The 9,030-nt window shown below is 43.8% G+C and overlaps 1 protein-coding gene across 1 annotated transcript in view; it reads left to right on the top strand.

Annotated features, from left to right (window-relative positions):
- cenpp (centromere protein P) overlaps nucleotides 1–9,030 on the top strand; it is a 116,179-nt gene that overhangs the window by 78,688 nt on the left and 28,461 nt on the right. The gene's annotated exons all lie outside the window — the stretch shown is intronic.

Genomic DNA, 9,030 nt, shown 5'->3' with positions numbered 1-9,030 from the left:
GTATATAGTGTATAGTAGTCATAGCACTTCATAGTATATATGTACAGCATAGTATAGCATATATGTGTAGTTTATATGTATAGTGTCATTATATAGATATGTTCTAGTTATAGTTTATATGTATAGTGTCATTATATAGATATGTTCTAGTCACGTTCTTAGCTTACGCATGTTTCGCGATAAATGCTTTTTACATATGTGATGTATTCCCATGCTTTTGTTCTTGCTTATTGTAAGTCGCTCTGGATTAAGAGCGTCTGCTAAATGCCTAAATTGTAAATTGTAAATTGTAATTAGAATTCTTTCAAAACCAAAGGGTTTTTATGGAGGTGGTACCTGGATTTTCAGGTTGGGACACCAATTTCAACCAATCAGGAGAGTGAACCCATCAGATTCAATCTTATAGAGTGTTGCAGCTCAAAATGTGTCAGCTCATTTTGTTTAATCACTTCTGATTTCAATCCTGGATGAGATTTCTCTCTTGATTGGAATGAGATCTCACTCAAGATCACACAAGATACCCATGTACCTGTCTAGATACTTCCTTAATGTTAACGAAGTCCACACCCACAACACCAGAGGGAGTGCAACGAACCCAGATTCGGCACAAACAAGGGACTAAATTATTTTCGCTCTGCCACCAAAATGTGGAACGCCCTACCAACAGTCATTAAGACATGCGAATCCCTTGACTCCTTCAAAACCGCTCTCAAAGGGCACCTACGGATGGCTGCAATTCGAAACTGGCCCCCGTAAAATCTGAATCCCCCCCCAACGCCCCCCCCCCCCCCCCCCCTTTTTTTTCCTCACTGTATATATTTATTTTCCCTTTTTACCTCCATTATGATGAATTCCTGTTCTGTTCTTTGTCTATATAGAAGTGTATATTTGTACGTCTCTAAATGTTTTGATGAATTGAACATGGTGGACCCTCTTGTAAACAAGTGTAATGCTTAATTGGGTCGTCCACTCACAGTTAACAGCCTTTGTATTGAGTTTGTGCTTGAAATGTACTGTAATTCTGCAAACTGTTAATAAATATTTCAATCAATCAATCAATCAATCAAACTCCTGATTGGAATGAAATCGTGTATCACGATCTGAAAATGTGTTTTCTGTTTATTATAGAGCTGGAGAGACCTCTATACTGAACAAACACTATATTTAACACTCATTTGTCATACAAGATATCACTGACACCCCCTTGAACAGTGCTACTGTATATTTATAGCAAACAGAAGAAGAAAAAAAATCTGATTAATGGACCAGGCTTGGGAAACTGGAAAAGCCTCACAAGAAGGGAAAAGTTAATTAGAGCTAGCGAGCTCCCCGAAGGGTTTCACCTTCATTACAACATAGATTTTTCCATTTGTGTTTTGTGCTGAGCACAGCGATATAACGCTGCGCAGAGGCCAGGCAGAGACCCAGCAAGTATGCTCTGGTTTGGCCCAGCGCAGGGGGGGAGAGGAGAGGGTCTCATCCACTTTCTGGGATGTTTTCATAGTTTCCAAGCAGTCCGACTAGACGTCTGCTACTTAGATGATCTGTTGTAAAACACACACACCACTCCTCCAACATTGAATCACTTCCTCCTCTGTACCTTCCTCTTCATTCTGCCTTCTGCTCTTCATCATCCTTGTTCTATCTCTGACAAATGACCTTTCTAGGATTACGCCAATACTCTACCATATTTTTGTACTTGATTGTAATTGTAATTGTAATTTTTAGACTAGCCAATTATTCTTTACACCTTTTTCTCCCCAATTTAGTACTTGCAAGTAAATGCAAATTAATTCCTCCCCACACACATTTGTGTTGTCACCGTTGTCGTATCCTATACTGACTCACCTGCCAGTGAGGTGCCCGTGCCCCCACAAGGAGTGTTGTCCTACATCCTGCCCGTCTTCCCTCCCCCGAACACGGGCCAATTGTGTTTGCAGATGCTCGACAAAGCCAGATGCACCACGGTGGATTCGAACCCACAACCTCTGTGGTGGTGAGCTGTACTCCTTTGATTGATTGTAATGTCACTTTTGATCTCGAAGGTACAATTGAAGCTGAGTTTACCATATAGTAAAAACGAAATATATTGTAGCGTCTACAATAACCACAATATTGCAAACATTTAAACAATTAAATTACACAAGAATACAAATACTAATTAAGTGTCCAGTGCATCAGTATCAACTTTCAGTTGTAGCATTCAATGCCAGTGCGCTGTACCAGAGAGTAGTACTGGTATTAGGTAGGTATTATACCAATGTTTTATACCTCAGTACCAGCATTCAGTGCGAATGTTTTTCCAGCTGTGAACTTGGTGTGTGGCTATAGTTTAGAGGCTGTGTGGTTAATGAAATGTTTTAGAGATGAACTCTTCTAAACAGCTGCTTCTAACATCATCTGAACACACACACACACACACACACACACACACACACACACACACACACACACTTCCAAAGTGTCCACAATGCTACTCTCAAACTCAAGAAACAGTACACACACACACGCATGCGTGCACACACACACACTGAATAAAACACAGATGTATTAACACAGACACAAAGGTGGTGGTAATGATAATAATGTATTTTTGTAATGTTTCCTAGTTTGAATCCAGCTCAACGTTCTTCACAAGCGTCACTCAGTACGTTGACTGGATGTTTCCCATTGACATACACTTTGAAATTACCCATAAACCCACAACGGCCAGTAACAGTGATTCACCAGCCTCCCAAAATGAATGGAAGGAATGAGAGAAGTCATACTTCATCTCCTTGTTATTCCGTAAAGAGGCAATAAAATGAAAAGAAAGAGAGAGTTTAAGAAGGCACAACAGGGGGTGGGGGGGGGGGGGTGAGGTGAGAGAGAGAGAGATGGTGAGAGACAGAGAGAGAGAGTGATGGTGAGAGAGAGAGAGAGAGAAAGAGAGATGAGAGAGAGAGAGAGAGGGTGAGAGAGAGGGTGAGAATGGCATGCAAGACATGTAGCACGGTTTTGACTGTTGACATGGATTTGGGATTTAATCTTAGTTGATTTGACAACATAATCCCTATAATGCAAGTAGCCGACACGCTCACAACCGGTAGCGACTCAACCGTGCATGTCTCAGACTTGTCTCCTTCTTGGCTCCCAAACTGTGGAATAAACTCCCCATTGCTCCCCAGTGGACGCACTCCTACATCTTTCTTCACAGTCTGAAGACTCACCTTTTCAGACTCCACCTCACCACCTCTTTCTATCCCTTCTTGTCACCTATTTTCGATAGATTTTCTTTTCTCTGCAGTCATACTTTGTCGGTTACTTGTTTTTGTTTTTTTGTTTTTCTCTAGCTTCATTGTTTACCTGGTTATCCTAGTTTCTTTCAGGCAATTTAGTCTTTTCTGTTTCTTGGATAAGAGGGTGTGTAGTGCCTACTGCATACGCAAGGGATTGCAAGGTTACTGCTATTTGTGCAGTTTTTTGTTTTGTTTACCAGCTCTGATAAATATGTATTATAGTTGTGTATATTGATGCAGCCTACTTTTGAGATGGAACTGTGTGATACTGTGATTGCAGCCTTGTTTTTTTATACAGACATTTTTAACATGTCCACCACATGATGACATGAGTGCTGTTACATTTAACACAAGTGTTGATCCAGTACGTTTTGCCAGAGCAGAGGTGGGGAAAGTGTTTGATGTTGGAGTTGGAACAGTGATCACACCGTCCACATCTGTAAGAAATCCAGGTCCAGTTGCCAACAGCATGGTATGCTGTAGACCTGTAATTCCCAACCATTTTTCCTTGGAGCCCCCGCTACTTAATAATAATCATAAACATAGCTGCAAACAGCTATATACCTGTTGCAATAGTCGGGCCAAGATATGATGAATGGATGAATGTTTCAGCTGCAGAGAATAACAGAGAAGGCTGGAGACGGGCAATGACCTTGAGGTGGAAGAAGCCAGTTTTGGTGACCTGAATGAAAGGGTGGGGTCGAGATTCAAGACTGATGCCCAGGTTGCGGATGTGGGTGAAGGGTGTGACAGTGGAGCAATCAATATTGAGTGAAAAGTCTTGGGTAGAGCGGGTGAGGGAGTTTTGGCCAAAGATGGTTATTGCTTTGCATCCATATCTTTACTTCTGTGAGGCAGGTAGTGAGGGTGGAGTGGGTGGCTGCGGTGATGGTCTTGACTCTTGGTGGAGAGGATTCCATCGTCTGTCATACGACTTCAATTGGGTACAGGCTTTAGTTCCGACACTATTATTGGTCCGGATCGACAGTCATTAGACTGACAACCTACCTCAAACCCTAACCATAACCGCAAGCACGGGAGCAGCGCATGTTCGAGTGCTAGTTCGACCGTTGTTCCCACATGTCGGACTAATGCTCCGTCGGAATTACCATCAGATCCCCCTCCTTGTTCTTGCTCTTCAAGAAGGCGGTCACACACACACCCGCCTTGGCGCCTTCACAATCCCCATCCTCCTCCCTCTATCCGCACCCCCCTCCCCTACCCCCTCACCCTATTTTTCTGGAGATGCAAGGAAGATGTAATGCATCCAATATAGCGCCATCCATGGCAGCTGTGGTAACTGCATTTGTAACTACTCTGCTGTTCAACATGTTTTACATGTATGGCAATAAAGGCTTCTGATTCTGATTCCTTGTATCCTGATGGCTGCACGCCACGACTGGCACAGCACCGGCGTGGTGTAAATCTGCCCTCTGGGGATCACACTTTTGTACTCATCTCTGAAGACAATGAGCTCTATGCGCATCATCCATATTGGAAAAACTTTGGGCCCCTTCCCTACTTCCTTCACAGGTGTTACCAGTGATACTAATGAAAGCTCTGTTCCATTCTGGTCCAACTGAGTCAAGGTGCTGATGCTGTGCATGTTGGCTCACTGGAAACTCTGCTACACTGGTGGGTCTCTGGTGTGGTCCTGGGACCATCATGGTTTCTTGAGAAGGTTCCAAATGGCCCCTTACGGGTCTGTAACTCTGAGGCCACTTTTCCACCAGGGTTGAATCGGTTCTGTTCTTTTTTCCCTGTCTAATTTTGAACCAATTTAATCCCTAAATCCGTAAAAGTTGGTTCGGAACTGGAACCAAAAATAATACTTCTTGTCCTGAAGTGAGAACCAAAGTGGGCGTGTCACTATTCAGGTTGGAAGATGCAGATGTGATATAAACCAGAGGTTCCCAAACACCGGTGCACGGACCGGTGACAGTCCACGGTACATATATCAAAATTACGGGAGAAAGAAATTCCAAATTTTCCTGGCCGTGAATCTATAACCTATAACAGGATTTTCCAAACAGTTATTTTCGCATGAATACAACAAGGATTTGTCAGTGATGTCACAGCCACTGGCTGTGGTTTATGAATGGCTACAAGTCTGTGCTATACTTCCGTGTTGCATAACAGTGAGATCACTGTTGACTCCTTGGTATCTTTAGCCTAGCCTTATAGTTTCAACATGTGTTCATGATCAACGAGCAGCAGCGTAACAACAACATGCTGTAGCCTATTCTGTCACGTTTGCGCTAATGAAACACTAAACAGGATTCTTATTTTATGTCAACATTCAAGTACAACTATCAGAAGATGTAACCCAGGTAAAGTAATCTGTCACTGCAAGTTTAACTAAAGTTTCCCACCTATTCAAAGTAATCTCTGATTTTTTTTTACTCATCCCATCCCCTTTATGATGATATAACATTACATTATGTTGTGATATAATAATATTGCAGCAGGTACTTGACTGTCTCCACAAAATGTGGCATCGACCGGGTTAAGGGTGCCGGAGATTAGCTGGTAACAGACGAACGGATGCACATTGCACACACATGAATGGAGTGCAAAACATACTCTCTCCCCAGGCCTTCGGCCTGGTGGAGACAATAACTATAACTGGGAAGACTGGGAAGGAAGTAAGGAAGAAGCCCAATTTCTTTCCAATATGGCTGCTGTGCATATTCACGTTTTGGATCATTATATGCAGAATAAAACTGCATCTCCCTTTCATCTAGCGAAGCGGTTCCCCTGGCTTCCAGTGGACCAGTAGTTCACTTCACATGGTCCAGCCAGCAGCCGTCAGAAGCATGCAATGTGTCTGGAGTGTGTGGTTTGAAGAGGTTACTCAGATATCCAGAACCATTCTGCGTCCAATCCATTAGCCGCCTTGTCTGCTCACATCATGTGGTTAACACTGTTTCCACACACACACTGCTACTGACTGCCGCGCACGCGCGTGCGTGCGTGCGTGCGTGCGTGCGTGCGTGCGTGCGTGCGTGCGTGCGTGCGTGCGTGCGTGCGTGCGTGCGTGCGTGTGTGTGTGAGTGCGTGAGTGCGTGCGTGCGTGTGTATTGGCTGCGTGTGTGCCAGTCACGTGGCTTTCTGACATCAGATCGTTTGATCAGGGAGTCTGGTGGAAGTAAGTAGAGGAAAGAATGTTATTTCTACAGGAACACTTTGATCTGTGACTCACTGAAAAGGAGTTCTGTTGAATACTAACAGCTCTAATGTCAGCATGACACGGCTCACTGTTGGAGCTTAACCTACCTACAGTTTTACCTAGCCCGGAGTCCGCGCCGTGGACACTTTGGTGGTCTGCACGCATGCCGGCCTTTCACTGGTGGTGTGCGACGCCACTCCGCAGAAAAAATATTATTAGCAGTCTGATGCTGCTAACTCTAACTACTGTTTTGGGTAGACTACTTAAGAAAACATCCAGTGTGTCCAGTGTGTGTAAAGTGCTTTACAACGTGCGATTCACACAGTGGACAGGACAGTTAAGAGAGTGAGAGACAATAGTAGCGACAGATAGTAGGAAAGCTGAGAGGGAGACAGTGTAGAGACAGATAGTAGGAAAGCTGAGGGGGAGACCATGGTTTCCAAAGTGGGGTCCGTGATCACAGTAATCCTTTTTTTTTTAATATATATATAATTTTTATCCCACGATTTTGTAACCCAGTTTTTTTCACCCAGTGCCAATTATCTAATGTAATCCTGGGCGCTACACTTCCTCTGTCAACCTGGGGGGGCAGCGGACTGACCTCATGCCTCCTTCTATGCATGAAGAGTCCAAGCTGCTTCTTTTCACCTGACAGGGGGGAATTTCCCTGGCTGGACGTACGTGTAGCACGTGGAAGGAACATGTTATTTCGACCAGTTCCTTTCCCCTCCATCAGGCGCCCCGGCTGGCCAGGGGGAGGTAGTTTTAGAGACCAGGATTACTGCATGTTTTTGTGAGGGTACCTACCCTAGGGGACACGGGGAGAACATGCACAGAAAGGCCCTTTCGCCAACCCCACCTCGGGTATGGGCACTGATGACGCGGAGGAGGGAACACGCCCCCCAGCGCCCACAGCGGGAATCGAACCCAGGACCTTCTAGCTGTGAGGCGACAGCACTACCGACTGTGCCACCGTGCCATCACAGTAATCCTTAACCCATTTTGGGCGGGAAACCCTTTTGGTGTTAGCATTATGTTATGCTTTAGCTATTGAAAAATAGCAGATCTACAAGCTCATAGCGCGCCACCAAGTGGCGCGCTACGAGCTTGTAGGTCTGCTATTTTTGAAAAATCGAAGAACCACTGACATAGAAACATAGCTTTTTCAGAAAATTGTCAGGATGTAGAAGACATTTGTAGAATCTGATCTCAGGTCAAAATGACTTTTGGATAGAAACTAAACAGACTCCAGTCACATGAGAGGGTATCTGGAACCCCCCACCATAAAAAGTAGGAAATCAGTAAAGATAGACAGTAGGACATCTGAAGGGAGAGACAGAAGGTTCTAAGCTGAGAGGGAGTCAGTGTAGGAGAGATAGAAAGTAGGAAATCAGGAGAGATAGACAGTAGGACAGACGGTAGGACATCTGTGGGGGAGACAGTGCAGGAGAGAGAGACAGAGACAGTGTAGGAGAGAGAGACAGAGACAGTGTATAAGAGAGAGACAGAGACAGTGTAGGAGAGGCAGACAGTTCTAAGCTGGGAGGGACAGTGTAGCAGAGACAGACAGTAAGACAGCTGAGAGGCAGACGCAAAGAAGACTGTGGTGGATGGATGTGGTCTTATATGATAATGGAACATGTGACTCTGAACCACACACTAACCACTTAAAGTATCCCTGGCTACCATTTGTAGCTGTAATTTTGGTATGTAATTATCAAACATTTTATACCATTTGGTTTTGCTTTTATTTGGGCTATTATTATAATTATATTATGTATTTGTGTTTTGTTTAATAAGAGCCTGGCCCTGCCTGCATGTAACTGTGGAGATGGACACAACTAATACAACATGACATGTCTGTCTGTGCTACAGAGACATACTTTTCTGTAATGAATCACATATAACAGTCGGAAAATGAATCGGAATGTATTCCAGATATATTGGCATGTACTAGTAGTAACTTTGCTTTGTGTACAGTGTCTAGTTATTGTGACAGCCACAGCTACATTGCTATATCTCCTTTTTGAGTGGTGCAAACCACTCCAACAACTGGCTTTGTTAGTACCCGTGTGTGTGTGTGTTTGTGTACCTGTCCCTCAAAAGAATGAGCATGGTTACTATGGTCACTGACATTACGTCAGACCACAGCTGATCAGGCTATATAAGACCTTGCACCACTCAGTTAATTTTTTTTAAGCAAACATGTTTAAATATTTGCTTCCGGGGGTCCCTTGAACAAAATAGTGTGGGATCCTTGACATGAAAAAGTTTGAGAACCACTGATATAGCAACATACTTTTTTCAGAAAAGATCCATAAAAATGTGGGACTAGTGCCAGGTGTACAACCCCTTGAGGGCATGGAGGTCTTCTAGAGTGGGATCCTATGTGCTGACAGGCACTGTGCCATGGAATACACACAGTGGAATACATTAGTCATGGAATGAACAGTGGAGTCATTTTAAAACTTTAACAGTTCTTTAAAAATGAATTTTGAAATTTAAAAGGGCTGGTTGTGCTTATTCTTAAAGGGCTCAGAACACTCCTTTGAGGCATTGGGTATTTTGGCAATCTTAAAATAA

The sequence above is a fragment of the Electrona antarctica genome (genome assembly GCF_951216825.1).
Source record: "Electrona antarctica genome assembly, chromosome: 9".
In the NCBI taxonomy this organism is placed as follows: Eukaryota; Metazoa; Chordata; class Actinopteri; order Myctophiformes; family Myctophidae; genus Electrona; species Electrona antarctica.
The sequence above is the reverse complement of the archived record's forward strand: the minus strand, read 5'-3'. Positions and strand labels throughout refer to the sequence as shown.